Genomic DNA, 24,151 nt, shown 5'->3' with positions numbered 1-24,151 from the left:
AGCCTCCTGAGTAGCTGGGATTACAGGCGCTCATCACCACACCTGGCTAATTTTTGTATTTTTTAGTAGAGATGGGGTTTTACCATGTTGGCCAGGCTGGTCTCAAACTCTTGACCTCAGGTGATTCGCTACCTTAGCCTCCCAAAGTGCTGGGATTACAGGCGTGAGCCACTGTGGCCGGCTTGTTATTAGAGCTTAATCTCCGGTACCTTCTGGAGCTCAGTGAGTGGGGCCAGAAGCTCCCACCTTCTTAGACACCTGTGTTCCTGGTGACCAGTCCTATTCTGAGATTGGGGGCCCCACCCTGTATCGCCCCATTAGCATAAGCTCTGATGGGATGAAAAGGGGCTCACTTCTGCTCTGCAGGAAATTCTGAGTGTTAGGATCTGTGCACTGAGAACCAGGGACAAAGCCCAGTGTATTTCTTATACCACAGAGGATGGTTCGTGCTGTGGCGTGGATCAGTGCCTCCTTCCTTTTTACAGCGGAGGATGCTCCGTTTGCAGTAGCTCGTGTTTTGTGTCTGCACTGTGTGTTGATGAGTTTCTGCATTTTGGCTGTTATACCTGGTGCTGGCACGAACATTTGCATACAACTTTTGAACGTTAGAGGGGGAGGGTGTGACACTTCCTCCCTCTGTTCGTGGGGTGCCTGTGGGGCAGCAGGGACACCTGGGCGTGCTCATCCAGTGCCCAGGACTCCAGGATAAGTGTGGTCACTCATTCCCTCTTGACAGAAGAGGATGTAGAATTAGCCCGAACTCGGGCTGTGGGGAAGCCATGGAGGGGACTGGGGTCAGGCCGGGTGGGCTGCTCCTGTTTTATGGCACCTTCCAGAAAAGGGGCCCAAGACTCGAACTGGCTGGGTCTAGCTGGCTACAGCCAGGCCTCCCCAACCCCCACTCAGAGCCCAGCATGTGGAGGGTGAGTCTGGGGGGGTCATTTCCCTTAGGTCACAGAGCTGTTTCAGAACTCCTCACAATGATGGTTTCCACCTCTCTAAGAGTGATGAGCACCTCCAAAAATTGATGCACAGCTGCAGGCTAACATCTTACTAATTTATTTTTGAGAAGCGTCCTGCTCTGTCACCCAGGCTGGAGGGCAGTGGCACCATCTTGGCTCGCTGCAGCCTCTGCCTCCTGGGTTCAAGCAGTTCTCCTGCCTCAGCCCCTCCCGAGTAGCTGGGATTACATGAGCCACCACACCGGGCTAATTTTTGTATTTTTAGTAGAGATGGGGTTTGCCATGTTGGCCAGGCTGGTCTCAAGCTTCTGACCTCACGTGATACCCCTGCCTTGGCCTCCCAAAGTGCTGGGATTGCAGGTGTGAGTTATTGCACCCGGCTGGCAGGCTAACATTTTAGATAGTTGAATAATTTAGTTACTTGATATTGGGGGAAGGAGCGTCCGCTTTAATGGATGCTGTTAAAAGTTCTGAGAACCTCCAGTTTCAGATTTCTTAGAGAATGTATCGAGGTGTAATTTACACGCCGTTGTGATTCACCCGTTGAACACCTGCAGTGCCGTGTTTTTAGTAAATCATCGGGATCGTGCAACCGTCACAATTGATTTAGGGACGTTTCCGTCCCCCCGATACAGACGCCATGCCCATCAGCCCTGCTCCCCGCTCCAGTCTCCCCTCCTCTTCCCAGCCCTTGGCCACCACTGATCTGCCTTCCGTCTGGAGGGTTCGCCTGTTCCGAGTATTTCGTGTAAATGGAATCGTGCAAAATGAGGTCCTTTGTGACTGGCTTCTTTCACGCAGAGTCACGTAACCGCGGCTCATCCATGCTGCAGCCTGGCTCAGGGCTTTATTCTTTCTGATGGCTGAATCATGTTCCGTTTTAAGGCTGGACCATGATGTGTTGATGTGTTCATCAGCTCAGGGACATTTAGATTGCCTCCACTTTTGGGCTGTTAGGAGGAATGCTGCAATGAACATTCATACACACTTTTTTTTGGTAGAGGTGGGGTCTCCTGTACTGCAGGCTGGCCTCAAACTCCTGGGCTCAAGCCCCCTTCCCACCTCGGTCCCCCAAAGTGCAGGATGACATGTGCGATCCACTGTGGGTGGCCTACACGTTTGTGTGTGGATGTATGTTGTATCATTTTTAGTTGTATGCCTAGGAGTGGAATTGCTGGTTCTTAGCGAAACTATGTGAAATTGTGGTTCTATTGTTTTCCACAGTGTACTTTTAAAAATACTTAAACTTTTTACAGTTAAACTTTGAACAGCGTAGAGATGTAGAGATCAGGGGTTCCAACTCCCACACAGTCAGAAGTCCAGGTGTAGCTTCTGAGTCCCCCAAAACGTAGCCACTGAGAGCCTGCTATTGACGGGAAACCTTACGGATGACGTCAACAGTGCATTAGCACATGTTTTGTATGTTAGACGTGTTATATGCTCTATTCTTACCTTACATAAGCTAGAGAAAAGAACACGTTATTAAGAGGATCATGAAGAGAAAATACATCTGCTCTTCATTGAGTGGAAGTGGAGCGTAGCAAAGATCTTCATCATCTTCGTGTTGAGTGGGCTGAGGAGGAGGGGGAAGAGGAGGAGGGGACAAGGGGAAGGTGGGGAGGGGTAAAGAGGAGGAGGAGGAGGAAAAGGGGTTGGTCTTGTTGCCTTAGGGGCAGCAGAGGTGGGACAATATCCACGTGTAAGTGGACTCGTGAAGTTCAAACCTGTGTCGCTTAAGGACCAACTGTACTTATTATTACTGTTATTTTTGAGATGGAGTCTTTCTCTGTTGCCAAGCTGGAGTGCACTGGTGCGATCTCGGCTCACTGCAACCTCCGCCGCCCAGGTTTAAGCGATTCCCCTGCCTCAGCCTCCTGAGTGGCTGGGACTACACGTGTGCACCACTATACCTGGCTAACTTTTTGTATTTTTTAGTAGAGACAGGGTTTCACCATGTTGGCCAGGATGGTCTTAATCTCCTGACCTCAAGTGATCTGCCCACCTCAGCCTCCCAAAGTGCTGGGATTATAGGTGTGAGCCACCACGCCCTGCCTGTACTTTTAAGATAATTGCAGTTATAAGAAATAGTACAGAGATATACCCAGTTTACCCCCAGAGTCTCATCCTGGGACAGGACGATAGCATCACGGCCGAGATGCTGATATTGACACAGTGAAGATTCAAATGCTGCCGTCCACACCAGGATGCCAAACAGTGGCTTTTTATGGCCTGACACACTTCCTTCCACCCCCTGCTTGCTCCTTGAGCCCTGGTAGCCACTCAGCTGTCCTCCTTCCCTGTAATTTTGTCATTTCAATAATTATACAGAAATGGAATCACACAGTAAGTAGACTTTGGGGATTGGCTTTCCCTCCCTCGGTCAGTATCACTTTCTAGAGATTCACCCAGGTCTTGTGTATCAAGAGTTCTTCCTTATTGCTGAGTAATGTTCCATGATGTGGGTGTGTCAGTTTCTTTAACACTCACCTTCTGAAGGCCATCTGGGTGGTTTGTAGTTTTTGGCTGTTATTAATAAAGTTCACGAAACATTAGTGTATAAGTTTCTTTGTGAGCATAAGCCTTTTTTTTTTTTTTTCCTTGAAGACAGGGTCTGGCTCTGTCACCCAGGCTGGAGTGCAGTGGCATGATCTTGGCTCACTGCAACCTCCTAGGCTCAAGCTACCCTCCCACCTCAGCCTCCTGAGTAGCTGAGACTACAGGTGCACGCCACCACGCCCAGCTAGTTTGTGTATTTTCAGTAGAGACTAGATTTTGCTATGTTGCCCAGGCTGGTCTTGAACTCTTGGGCTCAAAGCGATTCGCCTGCCTTGGCCTCCCAAAGTGCTGGGGTTACAGGCGTGACCCACCGCACCTGACCCATGGACTTAAGTCTGAATTTCTCTGGGATGAATGCCCAGGAGTGCAGTTTTTTGGTCACACGGGAATTACATGTTTAGGTTTTTAAGGAACTGCGACACTGGTTTCTGCAGTGGCCATACCATTTTGGATTCCCACCAGCAATGTGGAACATCCAGATTCTTTATTTTTCTCACCAGCAGTTGGTGCCACCATTTTTTATTTTAGCTGTTTTGATGGGTGCACAGTCATATTTCGTTCTATTTGCATTTCTCTAATAGCTGGTATGTCGGACATCTTTTCGTGTATTTATTTGCCATCTGTATATCCTCTGGGGAAATGGCCTTTTCTATCTTTTGCTCTTTTAATTGGATTGTCATATATATATATATGTATAAATATATATAAATGTAAATATATAAATACAAGTATAAATATAAATATAAATATATAAATACAAGTATAAATATAAATATAAATATATAAATACAAGTATAAATATAAATATAAATATAAGTATAAATATAAATATATAAATATAAATAAATATAAGTATAAATATAAATAAATATAAATATAAGTATAAATATAAATATATAAATATCAATATAAATATATAAATATAAATATATATAAATATATATATATTTTTTAACTGTTGAGCTTTGAGAGTTGTTTATTCTAGACACAAACTATTTGTTAAATATGTGGTTTGCAAACATTTTTCCCAAAAAAACTCTGGTTTGTGTTTTTCTTTCAATAGGTCTTTCTCAGAGCAAAAGGTTTTAATTTGAATGAGAACTTACTGGTCAATATTTTTGCCTGTGGATTATGGTTTTTACATTGGGTCTACAACTCATTTCCTGTCTCTAGATCCTGAAGGTTTTCTTCTGTTTTTTTCTAAATGTTTTAGTTTTACATTTTACCTGTAAGTTCATGATTCATTTGGAATGAATTTTTGTATAAGGCATGACACGTAGGTTGATGTTTATTCTTTCACTGATGGGTGTCCGAATGCTCCAGCGTTGTTTGTTGAAAAGACAGTCCTTCCTCCATTGAGTGGCTTTTGCCTCCATCTGCAATCAGCTGGGCATATTTCTGTGGGTTTTTTCTGGGCTCTCTATTGAGTTCTATTGCTGTGAGTCTGTCCCTCCTTCAGAACCATACAGCTTTGATTACAGCACTGCATAACGATCTTGAAGCTGAGTAGACCGATTCCCCCCCCCCCCCTTTTTTTTTTGAGACAGAGTCTTGCTTTGTTGCCCAGGCTGGAGGCTAGAGTGCAGTGGCATGATCTCGGCTCACTGCAACCTTTGCCTTCCAGGTTCAAGTGATTCTCCTACTTCAGGCTCCCAAGTTGCTGGGATTACAGGTGCACACCAGCACACCCAGCTAACTTTTTGTATTTTTAGTAGAGACAGGGTTTCACCATGTTGACCAGGCTAGTCTCGAACTCCTGACCTCAGGTGATCCTCCTGCCTCCGTCCCCCAAAGTGCTGAATAATCTTGTCCATATCTACAAAAAAATTCTGCTGGGAATTTGACTGGAATTGTGTTCATCATCGTCACCTGCACATCAGTTTGGGAAGAATTGACCTCTTGACTACTTCGAGTCTTCCAATCCATGAACAGGGTATATCTCTCAATTTTTTTAGATCTTTGATTTGTTTTCATCAGTGTTGGGTAGATTTCAGCGTACAATTCCCGAACATGTATTCTTAGATTTATACCATTCCTTTTTTGAGCAAGTATAAGTGGTATTGTATCTTCAGTTTTCATATCTGCGTGTTTATTGCTAGAGAATGCAGTTGATTTTAATATGTTGATCTGGTGTCTTGTGACCCTGCTCACCTTATTTATTTCTAGGAGTTTTTTTGGGGGGTGTTATGGTAGTTTCCTTGTGATTTTCATGCTCTGTGCAAATAGGGACAGTTTTATTTCTTTTTTTCTGATCTTTTGTTTGTTTTTTTGCCATATTACACTTGCTAGAATGTCCAGCTCTATGTTGAGTACAAATGGTGAGAATGGGCATCTTTGCCTTGGTCCTGATCATAGGGGGAAAGCATTTTATCTTTATTTGGTGAATGTTGGCTTATGGTTTTCTGTAGGTGTTCTTTATCGTATGAAGGGAGATAAAACTCTATTTTAGGGAGAGTTTTTGTCGTAGGAAGATGCTGAATTTTGTTAAATGCTTTTTCAGAGATGATATAATCATTTTTGTTCTGGTGAGATTAGATTACATTGATTTTTTAAAAAAATTGAACCAGCCTGGCATCCCTAGAATAAATGCTGTTTGTTCACGGTGGATAATTCTTTTGATATGGTGCTGAACTCTGTTTGCTACTACTTTGTTAAAGATTTCTATGTCTATATTCATGAGGACTTTTCACTTATGTTTGTATAAGGTATCTTTTTGTTTTTTATTTTTAATTTATTTATTTTTGAGATGGAGTCTCACTCTTGTCACCCAGGCTGGAGTGCAGTGGCACAAACTCAGCTCACTGCAACATCTTCCTCCCAGGTTCAAGTGATTCTCCTGTCTCAGCCTCCCGAGTAACTGGGATTACAGGGGCCTGCCACCACACGCAGCTAATTTTTGTATTTTTAGTAGAGATGAGGTTTCACTATGTTGGCCAGGCTGGTCTCAGACCAGCTGACCGCAGGCAATCCACCCGCCTTGGTCTTCCAAAGTGTGTGACCCACCGTGTCCAGCCTGTAATCTTCTTTTTTTATTTTTATTCGAGATGGAGTTTTGCTCTTGTTACCTTACCCAGGCTGGAGTGCAATGGTGCGATCTCGGCTCACCACAACCTCCGCCTCCTGGGTTCAGGCAATTCTCCTGCCTCAGCCTCCTGAGTAGCTGGGACTACAGGCACGTGCCACCATGCCCAGCTAATTTTTTTGTATTTTTAGTAGAGACGGGGTTTCGCCATGTTGACCAGGATGGTCTCGATCTCCTGACCTGGTGACCCACCCGCCTTGGCCTCCCAAAGTGCTGGGATTACGGGTGTGACCCACCACGCCCAGCCCGTAATCTTCCTTCTGCGCTCCCTTTCTCTGGTTTTGGTATCAGGGTAGTAGTTGCTCTGTAAAATGAGAAACTTTCTCTCCTATTCTACTTTCTGGAAGAAATTGTGTAGAATTGGCATTAATTATTCTTTAAGCATTTCATAGAATTCTCTAGTGAACTCATTTAGGTCTAAACATTTCTTTTTCTGGGGGAAAAAAAACCTGGAATTTAAAATTGTAAATTCAGTTCCCTTAATAATTGTAGGAAATTATTCAAGTTACCTGTTTCAAATTAGACAAGGTGAGATAGTTTGTATTTCTTGAATAATTGCTTTATTTCATCGACATTGTCAAATCAATGTGTGTAGAGCGGATCTAGTATTCCCTTAGCATCTTTTTGGTGTCTACAGGGTCGGTAATGGTATATCCTGTTTAATTCCTGCTACTGGTAATTTGTGTTTTATTTTTTTCTTTGTCAGTCTTGTTAGAGTTTTGTCAATTGTATTGACTTTTACAAAGAGCCAGCTTATTTCCTTGATTTTCTGTTTTCTTTTTTTGTCTTCTGTTCATTTTTTCCCATTGATATGTTTATTATTTTCTTCCTTCTGCTTGGTTTGGGTTTGTTTGGCTCTCCTTTGTCTGGGAGAGGTAGGAAGTTAGAATTTGATTTGAGATTATTGTTCTTTTCTAACGTATGCTGTGAATTTGAAGAACACTTAAGAGAATGTGCATTCTGCTGTAGTATGGTGGAACATTCGACAACCGTCACTTCGACCTTGTACATTGGTCACATTATTGAGTTCTCCTGTATCCTTGCTGATTTTCCTGTCTTATGGTATCAGTTATTGAGAAAGGTTTGTTCAAGTTTCTAAGTGTGGATTTATGTCTCCTTCCTTCAGTTATATTCATTTTTGCTTCATGTATTTTGCTCTGTTGTTTGGTACATACACGTTTAGAATTACTATGTCTTCCCGGTGGAGTCTTCTCTCATCACTCTGTAATGTTCTCTCTGTGGTAGTTTTCTTTGCCCTGAAATCTACTTTATCTAATATTAACATAGCCATGATGTTAATATTAGATAAATGCTTTCTTTTGATTTATTTTTGTATAAGTTATCTTATTCCATGTTTTTACTTTCATCATACCTATGTCATTATATTTGAAGCAAATTTTTATACACCTCATGATTTTATCTTTTAAAATCTGTACTCTGCCAGTCTCTGTCTTTCAACTGGTATATTTTGACCATTTACATTTAATACAATTATTGATATGTTAGGCCTTACATTTGTTATTTCAGATTATGTTGTAATTTTTGTCTCAACCATCAAATATAATCTATAAAACTTGAGAAGGAAAGCCTGTTATTATACTTAACTGAAGTTTTTGCTTACCATAGTCTTTTTCTCTTCCTAATGTTCCAGAACTTATTATTACTTATATTTATTTAGAAAGGTTTCTTTAGCTGTTCTTTTAGAATAGGTCTGCCAATGACAAATTCCCTAGTTTCCTTTCATCTGAGACTGTCTTCATTTTCCCTCCATTCTTACAGGATGTTCTCGTTGGTATAGAATTATGGATTGAGAGTTCTTTTCTTCATCACCTGAAAATTACTGTGCCACTTCGTTTTGGTCTCCACAGTGTCTGATGAGAAATAGAAGTATTGCTGTTCTCTGCCTGTTTTCAATACTTTTCTTGCGCATTTGTTTTCATAAGTTTAATTCTGATGTGTATTGGTGTGAATTTTCTTGGGTTTATCCTGTTGGGCTCATTCAGCTTCTGGAATCCATAGGTCTATATTGCTCACCAAATTTGGGGTGTTTTGAGCACTTTTTCAGACCTTCCTTCTCTTATTGCTCCTGGGATTTCAAGAGTTTAAAGTTAGGTATTGTATTATTGTCCCATAACTCCCCAAGGCTCTGTTTGTTTATTTTCAATCTGTTTCACTCTATTGTTCAGTTGGGTTAATGTCTATTGTTTTTCTGTCTTCCAGTTCACGATTTCCTCTATTTCCTCTGTCCCCTCCATTCTGCTGTTGAGTCCATTTACTAAGTCTTTTATTTCAGTTACTGTATTCTTTAGTTCTATCATTTTCTTTTTCTTTTTAATTCTTTTTTTGGGCGGGGACAGAGTTTCACTCTTGTTGCCCAGGCTGGAGTGCAGTGACATGAACTTGGCTCACTGCAACCTCTGTCTCCTGGGTCCAGGTGATTTCCTGCCTCAGTCTCCCAAGTAGGTAGAATTAGAGGCACCTGCCACCACACCTGGGTAATGTTTGTATTTTTAGTAGAGATGGGGTTTTGCCATGTTGGTCAGTTTGGTCTCGAACTTCTGACCTCAAGTGATCCACCTGCTTCGGCCTCCCAACGCACTGGGATTACAAGCATGAGCCACTGTGCCCAGCTGGTCCTTTCATTTTCTCTTGCTTCTTTTTTATGTCTTCGCTGAGAAGTACTTTTTTGATAAGGCTTCCTGTCATTTCATCTGTTTCTGGGATGTTCACAGTTGTTCATGGAAGCATTTATCACGGCTTCTTTCAACTCTTTGTCAGATCACTCTGACATCTCTGCCACCTCTGTGTTGGCATCCATGGATTACCTTTTTTCAGTTTGAAATCTTGCTGATCCTGGGTTTGATGGGAGATTTTCTGTTGACACTTGGACATTTTTGTATTACATCATGAAATTTTGAGTCTTATTTGAAGCTTTTTTGTAAGCTAACTTTTCCTGATGCCACTTCCACAAGGGAATGTGGGAAGGGGTGTCACCTCATTACTGGCAGGTGCAATAGAAACCCAGGCTCCCCATGCTGCCTTTACTAATTCTGCCAGAGTGAAGGGAGGATTTGTTGCTGCCCGGTGGGGATGAATGTGCCAGCTCTTTCTTTTGGTTAATTTGATGCCACCCTGGCAGGGATTTGGTGCCTCATTACAGCCACAGAAGGTGAAAATCTAGACCCCTACTTGGCCTCTGCTGCTGTGGGTGGGGCTGAGGCCACGGATTTTCCTGTGGTGTCTGGCTGGAGTAGACCTGTTGTCTACATGTGTTGCCCTGTTAGCTGCCACTTTCCTAGTCCTTCGAATAAAGAGAACAGGCTTTTCTTGTGGTATTCTTCCTGCTCCTGTTGGCATTTCTGAGTTGCTGGTTTATTCCGTGCGACATGTGGGATGGCATGAGGCAAGAGGAAAACCCAGAGTTCACGCCATGTCCCTGGCTGGTCTGCCTTCTCTCTGCCTTGCGAAGTGTTATGTTTATTTTATATACAGCATCCTAGTATTCGTTGCGTTTTGTGTGGAATAGGGGAAAAGTATCTACTCCATCTGCCCAGAAGCAGAGGTTTGCTCCCTGGATTTTACCTCAGAAATATCAGAATCTACGTGAAGTTTTAACATGTGCCTCTCAGCAATCTCTGTCTGACCACACCCTGGTCTCACTGTCTTTCTGCAGATCTGGAAATCTGTCCAGGCTCCCTGCTTTGGCCACCTAGAACACGGACCATCCCTGCTGTAAGAAGCCGTCTGCGGGGCTCAGTCTGCCAACACCTCTGGTGAGTTAAAGCTTTTTCCCCTGTCCTTGTTACCTGCAAGCCAGTGGCAGTTGTCTGGGTGTGTTCCACCTCTCTTCCCTGGGCACTGTGGCCAGGGGACTTTCAGTTTCTCGTCGTCAGGCTCGTGTTGAGGTGGGAAGAGGGTGCATGGCATTGTCGCTGGTGCCCAGCTCATGTGACCTTGTGGGTTATGGAAAAGGACTGTGTCTGTGGCTTCAGGACTGCTCTGAGCTGTCCTCACCGAGTGCTCACAGCAGACTTTTTGATTATCATACTCTTCGTTCCCTCGTGGTGTTCCAAACTCCTCCTTTTACTATTTCTTTTCTATTTAGAAAGGTTTCTTTAGCTGTTCTTTTAGAATAGGTCTGCCAATGACAGATTCCCTAGTTTCCTGTCATCTGAGACTGTCTTCATTTTCCCTCCATTCTTACAGGATGTTCTCGTTGGTATAGAATTATGGATTGAGAGTTCTTTTCTTTCATCACCTGAAAATTACTGTGCCACTTCGTTTTGGTCTCCACAGTGTCTGATGAGAAATAGAAGTATTGCTGTTCTCTGCCTGTTTTCAATATTTTTTCTTAGGCATTGGTTTTTCACTCTTGTTGCCCAGGCTGGAGTGCAGTGGCATGATCTCGGCTCACTGCAGCCTCTGCATGCTGGGTGGCTGCAGACAGATGAGTGGTGCAGGTGCTTCCAGCTCCTCTCCATCATTTTCATGTGGATGGGGGTGCACCTGGTGGTGTCCAGGTGCAGGGAAGGGTGCAGTGAAGCCCAGGCACGTGTGTTCTGCGGGGGCCAGAGCGTGGCTGGCGCACGGTGGCCCTTTTCTTCAGTGCCTCCTCTGTGCCTTGCTGGTATCACCTCACCTGTAACTTGTGCTTACAGGCCCCGTCTGCCAAATATCTGAACGGTGTCGACCTTGCCTACCACCCACTCCATGCAGAAAGTGGAATCACCGTCATTCTCAGTGGGGACGCAGGCTCTCAGCAGTTAGATACTTGGTCACAGTCAGTCACATGGGTATTGAGTGGCTGAATCCAGCTTGGCTGACCGCATGCTGGGCTCCTGCTGGTACAGGACCCCATGGCCTTGTATACCAGGGGCCATAAAGACAGACCTGTATGGTCCAGGCCCCGTGGCAGTTTCTGAGTCCATCTTGCATTACATGTATCAGATATGGTTTCCTCATTGTGTGCACCACGAGGTCTTAATACTGTGGAAATGCGTGCAGTCAGCCCTCGGTTTCCAGCGGGCATTGGTTCCTGGACCTCCTGCGAATACCAGAGTCCATGGATGCTCAAGGCCCTGTTTGCATATGGGACAGTATTTACATGTAACCTAAGTGCATTCCCTCACATGCTTTAAATCATCTCCAGATCATGTATGATACGTGAGCAATGTAAATGATATGTAAGCGGTTGCTATACTGTATTGCTTAGGGAATAATGACAAGAAAAAAGTGTGTGCATTTTCAATACAGATGCAACTAAAAAATATTTCCGATGTGTGCATGGCTGGTTGAGTTCAGGGTAACAGCAGCCATGCACACGGAAGTCTGACCTTGGGCCTGTTTATGAGGTGACCGTGTATCTGTGCTTCACCCTCCACGACTCCATGAGAATGCACAGCATGGGGTCCTGAAAACACAGCAGGCAGGAGCAAAATGTCCTCACAGCCCCAGGCAGGACCACCCAGGTTCTGGTCACTGTCACAGTCGGGCAGTCTTGCCTGCCTGGTCGTCCCGTCTCCAGCTCTGCCGCTCACCAATGCTGTCTGAAATCCAGTCCGACCCTCTCACTCCCCGTGTTCAAGCCCCTCTCTGCACCTGCGTGTTCCTCCAAGTCTGTGAGCTCCCTCTCTGGCCTCTGCCATCACTTCCCTCCCAGATGTGGACAGGCGTCCTCCTGAGTGGAGGGATGGTGACGTGGCTCCGTGGAGGGTGCTCCTGCCTTCCCCGGCTGCCATGGCTGAGGGCTGTCTGCGTCCTCCAGTCTCCCTCGTCTCTGGTGGATGCTGCATACTTGTCCTCTGTGCAGAACCACTGGCACAGTACGTGGTTCCTGCTCGAGCGGTGTCACGAGGATGCATATGAGAACGTGTGACTCTGCTGGAGAAGGTGGCCCACCCCTTTATCCTAGAGCAGGAGCAGACTCAGAGAGGGAAGGACATTAGTCCCTGTCCACCGGGAAGGAGCACCTGTCCCTGCAGGCCTGGGATTGAGCCATAACGTGTTGTCAGCAGTCAGCTGCCTGTGGCCTCTTCGGGGCTTGAACTTGGGACTTGCTCTTTATTCATTCTGCCTCCTTGGGCTGGGGCAGAGCCGAAGCCCATGGTGTGCGTGCTCTTCTGCCTTCAGAAGGCGCCTGTGTCCGGCCAGCCGGGCCTTGGTTCGCAGCTGGGACCTGTCTCCCCAAAACTCCCTTCTTAGCTCCTCCGGGAGCATCATGAGAAAAGAATACTTGGCCGTTTGGGTTGAGCTTTCGCTTGTCCCTGGGAGCCTGTCTCTTAGGAGCTGCTGTTGGCTTGCTTCCCACTGCACCCACCTTGGAGGCTGCGATTCAAGGGAAGGAGAGAAGGAAAAGCCGGTCTGGGCAACTCACGAAGGCTGGGAGTGAATTTGTTTTAGCTTTGTTTTTCCAACCAGGGCACTTTCTTTTTCTTTCTGTATCTTTCTTTTTTTCTTTTTTCTTTTTATTGAGACAGTCTCGCTCTGTTGCCCAGGATGGAGTGCAGTGGCATGATCTCTGCTCACTGCAACCTTCACCTCCCAGGTTCAAGCAATCCTCCTGCCTCAGCCTCCCTGGTAGCTGGGATTACAGACACACGCCACCACGCCTGGCTAATTTTTGTATTTTTAGTAGAGATGGGGTTTCACCATGTTGCCCAGGCTGGTAAGAACTCCTGACCTTGGGTGATCCACCTGCCTTGGCCTCCCAAGGTGTTGTGATTACAGGCATGAGCCACTGTGCCAGGCCTGCCCAGGGCACTTGCAGCCTGCACAGTTGGCAATCTCGGGACAGGGGAGCTCCCTGGGAAGATCAGTCACCTCAGCTGGAGGCAGGATGGTGGTGCCGGGTGGGGTGGGTGGGGTTTTCTTCTCGGGGATGTCGATGCTCTGGGAGGCCCAGGAGGTGCCACTCCTGGCCCAGGGAAGCGTGAGGCAGCGTCACCGACCCGGCCAGGTTTATCTGGACGTTTCTCCCTCCAGCAGCTTCTCTTGCTTCCTTAGGTGTCCCAGTTCCACCCTAATAGGAGCCACCAAGGGACCCTGCCCTCAGTGGCTCTCCTGATGTCCTCCATTCATCATGAGCATCGGTGTGTGGGCACCTCACGCCCCCACGCCGTGGCTGCGGCATAGAGACTCCCGGCGCCTCAGCACCTGTGCACATCCTGGGTTTCCAGCCTTGTCTGCTGCTCACCTCCCTTTGCTGCTCAGAAAAAAGATGGAAAATTACCCTCAAGGAGTAATTTAGTGAGCAGCCAGGGTATCGTGTAATTAGTGGCAGAAAGGTTCCACTTAGTAACAGAATTAATTGACAGTGTTGAAATTCTCTTTTGACTGTTCAAGATGTTAAATTAGAGGAATTGGAGGGTTTGATATTTCTTGAAGTGCTCTTTGTTATTGCCTCAAATGACGTTTTCCGCTCGTGGCTGTGATCAGGCACCCCCAGTGATTAATGGCATGACCAAGAGGATGTGCTCGAGGGGATCCTCCTGGGTGGGGAAACGGGATATCAAGTGGCATTCGCCAGGGCAGGGCTCGGGTGAGTCCCCTGTCCTCTGCAGCCGCGCTCCGGCCACTGTCTCCTGCTGGTCACCCGCTGTCTCATGCCCAACCGGAAGCCGGCAGACTGTGGTGCACGGGTCCAGTCCTGCCCATTGCTTGTTTTTGTAAATGAAATTTTGTTTTTATTTTTAAAGTCTTAGTAAAGTATACATAATACAGAATTTACCATCTTTATCATTTTCCTTTTTTCAAGATAGAGTCTTGCTGTGTTGCCCAGGCTGGAGTACAGTGGCACAATCTCGGCTTACTGCAACCTCCGCCCCCTTGGCTCAAGCAATTCTCCTGCCTCAGCCTTCCGAGTAGCTGGGATTACAGGTGCCTACCACCGCACCTGGCTAATTTTTGTATTTTTAGTAGAGACGGGGTTTCACCTTGTTGGTCATTCTGGTCTTGAACTCCTGACCTCAAGCGATCCACCTGCCTTGGCCTCCCAAAGCGCCGGGATTGCAGGTGTGAACCACCACGCCCGGCCATCTTCACCATTTTCAAAGTCTGCCTTTCAGTGGCACTGAGTATGGGTGTATGTGGCTGTGCAACCATCACCACCACCCGTGTCCAGAGCTTTTCAATCTCCCCAAACTGAAACTCTGTCCCCACTGACCCCTCCCTCCCCATTCCTGTTCTGCAGCCCCTGACACCACCATTCAGCTTTCTGTCTCCGTGGATTTGCACACGCTGGGAACCTCATGGGAAGTGGACGTGAAATTTGTCCTTTTCTGCCTGACTCCTTCCACTTAGCACAGCGTCACAGGGCCACCCACACTGTGGCACGTGTCGGAATGCCATTTCTTTTGAAGCCTAAGAAGTACTTCTTGCATGGGTGGTCCACACCTTGTTTACGCATCTGTCTGCTGTTGGGTGCTGGGTCGCTCTCACGTTTTGGCTGTTGTGAATAGTGTTCCTCTGAACGGTGGTGTACGGATACGTCTCTTTGAGATATCCATCCGTTCTTTTGGGCATATACCTCCCCAGAAGTGGGATTGCTGGTTCATGTGTTTTTTTTTGTGTTTAATTTTTAGAGAAACTGCCATACTGTTTTCTACAGTGCTTACACGATTTTATCTTCCCAACAAGGCTCAAAAGAGCCAATTTCTCCACCTTCTTCTCAATGCTTACGTATATATTGTTTCTTTTGAGACAGGTTCTCACTCTGTCACCCAGGCTGGAGTGCAGTGGCACAATAAAGCTCACCGCAGCCTTGACCTCTCAGGCCCAAGCAATCCTCTCATCTCAGACTCCCAAGTAGTTGGGACAACAGGCATGCACCATCACGCCTGGCTAATACTTATTTTTTTTTGCAGAGACTTGGCAGGGAGCTGGTCTTGAACTCCTCAGCTCAAGCAATTCACCTACCTTAGCAATTCACCCACCTTAGCTTCCCTAAGTGCTAGGATTACAGGTGTGAGCCACCACATCTTGCCTGTTTTTTTTTTCCCTAAATTTTAAATTTAATTTAATTTGATTATTTTTGAGATGGAGTCTCACTCCGTTGCCCAAGCTGGAGCACAGTGGTGTGATCTCAGTTCACTGCAACTTCTGCCCCCTGGGTTCAAGTGATTCTCCTGCCTCAGCCTCCTGAGTAGCTGAGATTACAGGCACCCACCACCATGCCCAGCTAATTTATTTTCGTTTTTGTTTTTAGTAGAGACAGGGTTTCACCATGTTGCCCAGGCTGATCTCGAACTCCTGACCTCAGCTGATCAGCCTACCTCAGCCTCCCACAGTGCTGGGATTACAGGTGTGAGCCTGTTACTTTCTGTTTTGAAAACAGCCATCCTAGGGGGTGTGATGTGGTGTCTCACCGTGGTTTTGGTTTGCATTTTCCTATTGATGAGTGATGTGGAGGATCTTCTCAGGAGCTTATTGGCTATTTGATTGTCTTCAGAAAAATGTCTGTTCAAGTTATTTGCCCATTTTTGAATTGTTGGGTTGTATGAATTCATTATATATTTTAGATGCTAATCCCTGATCAGCTGTGTAATTTGTGGTATTTCCTGCCAATCTGGTTTCCTTCCGTGAATAAAGTTTTATTGGCACCCAGCCGTGTTCATCTCTTTCCACGTTGTGTGTAGCAGAGTTGAGTCGTTGTGCCAGACTGCATGCTCTGCAGAGCTGAAAGAAGTTATCAGCTGGCCTTTTGCGGAAAACTTAGTGGATCCTTGTTTTAAGTGATCTCGGCACATTGCAGTGCATAGAACTGAGCCACTTTTCTCTGATGCGATTCTGAGAAATGCTTACTCCTCATCTGGCATCTCTAAATACTGGTGTGTGGGGCACCCCTGTGATGGCATCCTCAGGGTCTGAAGCTTGCCCACGGAGCCTTGGGTAAGCTCCGTTACTTAATTCTGCAATGTCTGTGTAGGATGCTGACCCCCTATGGGGTGCACAGATGCTGCCCTCTCTGGGTGCCCCATAGAGAAGGCTGCTTGGGGCTCCTCCCTCCTGGGGGCTGTGGAAGAGGGAGGCATTCAGGCACAGTCTCCAGCCCTGCTGGAAGAACAAGGCTGGGCTGGGTGGCAGGACAGCAAGGGGGCTTCCTTCCCGGTGAGTTATGCCCAGTGCTCTGTTTATACTGCTGTTGCAACTTGTGTCTGATTCAGGAGTTCTTGACCTTTCACATGAGTCTTTCCCATCAAGGGACCTTGGAGTAGATGGAGGTTGGGTACGTAGGTGCTCTCTGCTGATGGGGACAGCTGGCTGGTGAGAAGGTAGCGAGGAAGGTTCCAGAACCTGCCTTCACTCTGCTCATCCCTGGACACCACAGGTGTTTTATTTCAGTTTAAAAATAAAACACACACACACGAACAACTTGATTGAGGTGTAATTTACATGCCCTGCATGCCGCCCACCCAAAGGGAATTCAGTTCAGTGGTTTTTAGGATAGTCGTGTGCTGTTTAATGGTGGGGATATGTTCTGAGAAATGCAGTTAGGTGATTTCTTCGCTGTGTGAGCATTGTAGTGTGCACTGGCACAGACCTGGGCTGTGTGGTGTAGCCTGCTGCTCCTGGGCTACAAGCCTGGGTGACAGGTTGCCGTGCTGGATACTGTAGGCAGCTGGTAAGTTGTGTTACAGTATTCTTCTGTTTCCACACTGCTGATAAAGACATACCCAAGAATGGATGGCGGCAGGCAAAGAGAGAGCTTGTGCAGGGAGACGCCTGTTGGAAAACCATCAGATCTCACGAGACTCATTTGCTATCACGAGAACAGCACAGGAAAGACCTGCCCCATAATTCAATCACATATGGGAATTGTGGGAGTGACAGTTCAAGATGGAATTTGGGTGGGGACACAGCCAAATCATATCAGCGAGTATTTGTGTATCTAAACGTTAGTAAACATAGAAAAAGGACAGTAAGAATACAGCATAAAACATAAAAACTGGTGCAGCTGCCTAGGGGACTGACCAAGGATGGAACTTGCAGGGCTGGTGTGCTCAGGGTGAGGCAGGGAGGTCGTGGTCAGCGAATGCAAAGGGCTAGGAAGTCACCAGACACTGCTGCAGGCTTTGTAAACACTGGACACCTAGGCTACACTACATTTATACATCGATGATAAATTGGCCTTAGCTTACTGTAACTTCTTTATTTTATAAACTTTTAATTTATTTAAAAAAAACCCTCTGGACTCTTTTGCAGTAACATGTAGCTTAAAACATTGTCAGCTATGCAAACAAATTTTCTTTCTGTATATGCTTATTCCATAAGCTTTGTTCTATTTAAATAACTTTTTACTTTTTAAATGTTTTTTGTTAAAAACTAAGACAAAACCCAGCAAAGACTCAACAAAAAAAAAAAAAAGAAAACTTCAGGCCAATATCCATGATGAACATAGGTGCAAAAATCTTCAATAAAATACTGGCAAACCGAATGCAACAGCACATCAGAAAGCTTATCCATCACGATCAAGTAGGATTCATCCCGGGGATGCAAGGCTGGTTCAACACATGCAAGTCTATAAACGTAACTCACCACATAAACAGAGCCAAAGACAAACACCACATGATTATCTCAGTTGATGCAGAGAAGGCCTTCCACAAAATTCAACAGCCCTTTATGCTAAAAACCCTCAATAAACTAGGTACTGACAGAACATATCTCAAAATAATAAAAGCTATTAATGACAAACCCACAGCCAATATCATACTGAATGGGAAAAAACTGGAAACATTCCCTTTGAAATCTGACACTAGACAAGGATGCCCCCTCTTACCACTTCTATTCAATATAGTTTTGGAAGTTCTAGCCAGAGCAATCAGGCAAGAAAAAGAATTAAAGGATATTCAATTAGGAAAGGAGGAAGTTAAATTGTCTCTATTTGCAGACAACATGATAGTATATCTAGAAGACCCCATCATCTCAGCCCCAAATCTCCTGAAACTGGTAAGCAATTTTAGCAAAATGTCAGGATAGAAAATCAATGTGCAGAAATACAAGCATTCCTATACACCAATAACAGACTTCAAGAGAGCCAAATCAAGAACGAACTGCCATTCACAATTGCTACACAGAGAATAAAATACCAAGGAATACAACTCACAAGGAACGTAAGGGACCTCTTCAAGGAGAACTACAAACCACTGCTCAATGAAATAAGAGAGGACACAAACAGATGGAGAAACATTCCATGTTCATGGTTAGGAAGAATCAATATCGTGAAAATGGCCATACTGCCCAAAGTAATTTATAGATTCAATGCTGTCCCCATCAAGCTACCTATGACTCTCTTCACAGAACTGGAAAAAAACTTTAAACTTCATATGGAACCAAAAGAGAACCCACATAGCCAAGACAAATCTAAGCAAAAAGAACAAAGCTGGAGGCATTATGCTACCTGACTTCAAACTATACTACAAGGCTACAGTAATCAAAACAGCGTGGTACTGGTACCAAAACAGAGAGGTAGACCAATGGAACAGAACAGAGGCCTCGGAGGCAACACAACACATGTACAACCATCTGATCTTTGACAGACCTGACAAAAACAAGCAGGGAGGAAAGGACTCCATGTTTAATAAATTGTGTTGGGAAAACTGGCTAGCCATGTGCAGAAAGCAGAAACTGGACCCCTTCCTGACACCTTACACTAAAATTAACTCCAGATGGATTAAAGACTTAAACATAAGACCTAACACCATAAAAACCCTAGAAGAAAATCTAGGCAAAACCATTCAGGCCATAGGCATAGGCAAGGACTTCATGACTAAAACACCAAAAGCATTGGCAACAAAAACCAAAAGAGACAAATGGGATCTAATTAAACTCCAGAGCTTCTGCACAGCAAAAGAAACAATCATTAGAGTGAAGCGGCAACCAACAGAATGGGAAAAAATGTTTGCAATCTACCCATCTGACAAAGGGCTGATATCCAGAATCTACAAAGAACTAAAACAGATTTACAAGAAAAAACAAACCCATTCAAAAGTGGGCAAAGGACATGAACAGACACTTTTCAAAAGAAGACATTTATGAGGCCAACGAACATATGAAAAAATGCTCATCATCACTGGTCATCAGAGAAATGCAAATCAAAACTACATTGAGACACCATCTCATGCCAGTTAGAATGGCGATCATTAAGAAATCTGGAGACAGCAGATGCTGGAGAGGATGTGGAGAAATAGGAACACTTTTACACTCTTGGTAGAAGTGTAAATTAGTTCAACCATTGTGGAAGACAGTGTGGCAATTCCTCAAGGACCTAGAAATAGAAATTCCATTTGACCCAGCAATCCCATTACTGGGTATATATCCAAAGGATTATAAATCGTTATAAAGGTATGTGCACACGTATGTTCATTGTGGCACTGTTTACAATAGCAAAGACCTGGAACCAACCCAAATGCCCATCAATGATAGACTGAACAGGGAAAATGTGGCACATATACACCATGGAATACTATGCAGCTGTGAAAAACGATGAGTTTGTGTCCTTTGTAGGGACATGGGTAAATCTGGAAGCCACCATTCTCAGCAAACTGACACAAGAACAGAAAATCAAACACCTCATGTTCTCACTCACAGGTGGGTGTTGAACAATGAGAACACATGGACACAGGTAGGGGAGCATCACACACTGGGGTCTGTTATGGGGGAATAGGGGAAGGACAGTGGAGGGTAGGGAGGTTGGGAAGGGATAACATGGGGAGAAATGCCAGATATAGATGACGGGGAATGGAGGCAGCACACTACATTGCCATTTGTGTACCTATGCAACAATCCTGTTTTACACATGTACCCCAGAACCCAAAGTACAATAAAATATATTAAAAAAAAAAATGAAAACACACACGCTAGCCGTGGCCTGCACAGGATCAAGGTCATGAACATCCTGGTCTTTCACTTCCGAATCCTGTCCTGCTGGAGGGTCTTCAGGGGCAGTAACGTGCGTGGAGCTGGCATCTCCTGTGATAGCCCTGCCTTCCTCTGCAACGTCTCCTGGAACACCTGCCTGAGGCTGTTTTACACTTTACTTTTTTTTTGAGACAAAATCTTGCTCTGTTGCCCAGGCTGGAGTGCAGTGGCATGTGGCGTGATCTCGGCTTGGTGTAACCTCCGCTTCCCGGGATCACGTGATTCTCAGCCTCAGCCTCCTGAGTAGCTGGGATTACAGGCGTGCCACCGATCGTTTTTGTATTTTTAACAGAGGCTGGGTTTCTCTATGTTGGCCAGGCTGGTCTCTCTCCTGACCTCAAGTGATCCACCCGCTCTGATATCCCAAAGTGCCGGGATTACAGGTGTGAGCCGCTGCACCTGGCCCCAGTTTACTCCTATTCGATTCTTACTCTATTTCTGTTCTATTCTGTTGAGATGGAGTTTCACCGTTGTCACCCAGGCTGGAGTGAAATAGCACGATCTGAACTCACTGCAACCTCTGTCTCCCAGGTTTAAGCAATTCTCCCACCTCAGCCTCCCGAGTAGCTGGGACTTAGAGGCAGGCACCACCATGCCCTCCTAATTGTTGTATTTTCAGTAAAGATGGGAGTTCACCACATTGACCAGGCTGGTCTCAAACTCCTGACCTCAGGTCATCCTCCCACCTCAGCCTCCCAAAGTGCTGGAATTATAGGCGTGAGCCACTGTGCCCAGTCTCTCTCTTTTTTAATAAGTAGAAGACATATCCTCTAAAAGCTGTAGTAAATGAATACACCAGTAGCATCGTTTTTTCTTATCCTCATCGAGTTCTGTGTACCTCCAAAGTTGTATGTGCGAGACCTCCATTTGACTGGCACTGCAGGAAGTCTGTTGAGGGCACCGTTGTCACAGGTGCACGAGGAACGCACTGAGCTATGATGTCCCAGAGGCTGTGACCTCACTCGGTGATAAAACGTTTTCAGCTCTATTGTAATGCTATAGGACCGCCATCACATACACAGTCCCTCTCCCTCCTTGACTGAAAGTCGACAGCGACATGTGGCTGCGTTTTCAGAGTGGAGCAGTCATCGCCAAAATCAACATTAACATTTGTGAAAAGTCATCGTTTGTACATATTCCCCACCCCAAGGAAAAACCCTGCGCCCATCAGTCAGTCCCCGCTCCTGAATCCCTCTGTCAATCATCTCCAGCCCTGGGGACTGCAAATCTCCATGTCATCCCTGTGATTTGTCCATTTGGGACATTCCCATATAAAGATAATTGTGTAATATGTGACCCTCGCGTCCGTCTTCTCTCTGTCAGCATCGTGGTTTTAAGGTTTGCCCATGTTTAGTGATTCATTCCTTTTCAAGGCTAACATGGCATCATATGATACAGCATCTTTTTAATCCAATATTATGATTCTCAAATGCTGGACATTTGGGTGGTTCCCACTTTTTGGCATTTACAAATAATACTGCTTCGAACGTTCTTGTAGAAGCTTTTGGGTGGACGCGGTTTCATTTCTCTGGGGTGGATTCCTAGGAGTGGAGCTGCCGGGCCATGGGGCAGCCCTGTGCTCAACCCTTTGAGAGGGAGCACTGTTTTTCAGAGCGACCCCACCGTTTGACCTCTCCTCCAGCGTTGGATGAAGGCTCCACTTCTTCCACATCCCCACCTGCTTCCGTTCCCCTCTCTCTTTTTGGTTATCTTCGTCCTGGAGGGTGGGGGGCACTGTCTCATTGTGGCTGGGAAGATTTGATTTGAGCATCAGCAGCATGCCAGGGTGGTGCTGGGTGCCGCAGAAGCCTGACTCCACTCCTTGTCCCTGCAGGGGTTGCGATCTGGCTACAGAGTGGGGGTGCTGCTTCTGGGGTGCCATGTCTGGCTTTTGCCAAATAATCGTGTTTGCAGAGGTGTGAGCTCCTGAGCAGGTGTGGCTGCACTGTGTGTCTGAGGACACGAGAAGGGCGTTGAGTGGGAGCCGCCTTGCTGCAGGGGGCTGAGTGGGGACACCTCTGCAGGGAACAGTGGGGGCTGCGGCCTTCCGCATGTGCTGGTCGGGAGAGGAGGTACGTCCTCACCAGGTCTTCCTGCTTCCTTTTCAGCTCTGACCTCACGTTCGCTCAGGGGGCCTGTCCTGGCGGGAGACCCCATCTGTAGCTCCCTGGTGCCTCCAGGACCTGAGCCCTGCTGATGGACAGCCAGGGGTGACCAGGGCAGAAGCCGCTGGAGGCGCCATGGGAGACACAAAGGCTCGAGATGACAGAGCGGCGTGTTCAGACAGGGCGAGGCAAGTCAGGGAGGCCTCAAAAGCACAGACTTGGGAGGTGAGGGGCTGGAGGGCCACAGGTCCCTTGGCTCTGTCCCTGTTGGGACCCTGGTGGACACCAAGGCTCAGGGAGAGTGTGGCCCCTGCTGCAGCTCCAGGGCAAGAACCGGGGCCTCTGGTTCTCTTTCCAGCAATGGCACAGTGTGCAGCTGCACTATCACAGGGGCTTTTGATGAAGGACATCCCGTGTCGGGGCGTGCCTGCCTGGCAGCATGAGTGTGTGGCTGTGGGAGGGTGGCCGGCGGAGGGGGCTCCATGCACCTGCAGCACAGCCAGCTCCTCTGTGGACGTGGGAACCAGGAGGAAACCGCCACGCAGCCCCATTCTGTTTTCCCTCCCTGTTGAGAGGAGGACATGTGGGCTGTGGAAGGCTGGACGCTCCATGGCCCCAGAGCCTGGAGATCAGAACCGAAGGCTGTGGCTACCCCTGGCCTCCCATCGAGCACCTGGTGGTCTAGAAGGGCCTTTTGTGACCCCCAGTTCACCGTCTTAGCAACTATACGAGGGGACAGCTGCAGCGTGACTCCAGTCAGGACCCACTGTGTGATACTCCATCCCAGAGGACAGGGCAGTCCGGGGTGGCACGTGACAAATGTTTAGGTGGGTGCTTGGGTGGGCCCAGGTCTGACAGTGATGCCCCTTGGCCTCAGTCCAGTTAGCTTCCGGCCAGCCGTGCTTAGCAGTGGGATCCTGAACCAGACCCATCGTCACATTCGAGTCTCCCAACACGGCAGGCTGAGCAGAGGTCGCTTGTTGGGAAATACGGGGTTGGGAAAGGCTGTTTTTTCAAGCAAAGCTGATGAGGCTGAATCACGATGTCTTTTGGCTACAGGAGAAAGAAGTCCCGGCTGTGTGTGTTTCCGCTGTTGGTGGAAAAGAAGGGAGGCTGTCCCTCTGGGGGCTGGGGAGCCCTGGTTTGTAGATGGGGGGTCCAGTGAGGTTCCTCACTTCATTGCTGCGTCTGTCTCATTTTTACTGCGGGATGTTAATTGATGGAGGTGACTGAGGGAAGACAGACAGATTTCCCAAAAGGTTTTATGGCTTCCATTTCCCAGGAGGAGGGGGATGTGAACCCTAAAAGTGCCAGGGTTTGGTCAGGAGGCAGGAGCTGGGAGGAAGCTGAGGCCAGAGCCTTTCCGGGGGTGTCTGAGAGAGGCAGGGCTGGGCTGGGTGAGCCGTGCAGGCCTGGCCGGTGTGAACCATTGCAGTGGGCCTGGAGCTGTAGGGGAGGCCTTTGGTTGCCTGGCACCCGGCCCTGGGGTGCCTCAGGGCAGGGGTGGTGCGTATTGGCTGGGTACACGGGAA

At 46.7% G+C, this 24,151-nt stretch overlaps 1 protein-coding gene across 23 annotated transcripts in view; it reads left to right on the top strand.

Annotated features, from left to right (window-relative positions):
* SHANK2 (SH3 and multiple ankyrin repeat domains 2) overlaps window positions 1-24,151 on the top strand; it is a 720,394-nt gene that overhangs the window by 26,393 nt on the left and 669,850 nt on the right. For all 23 annotated transcript variants that reach the window (XM_078341738.1, XM_078341739.1, XM_078341735.1 and 20 more), the window contains exon 2: window positions 10,274-10,373. The gene's annotated coding sequence lies outside the window, so the exon portion shown is untranslated. The remainder of the gene's footprint in view (window positions 1-10,273; window positions 10,374-24,151) is intronic.

Source organism: Callithrix jacchus, chromosome 10 (assembly GCF_049354715.1).
Source record: "Callithrix jacchus isolate 240 chromosome 10, calJac240_pri, whole genome shotgun sequence".
Lineage (NCBI taxonomy): Eukaryota > Metazoa > Chordata > Mammalia > Primates > Cebidae > Callithrix > Callithrix jacchus.
The sequence above is the reverse complement of the archived record's forward strand: the minus strand, read 5'-3'. Positions and strand labels throughout refer to the sequence as shown.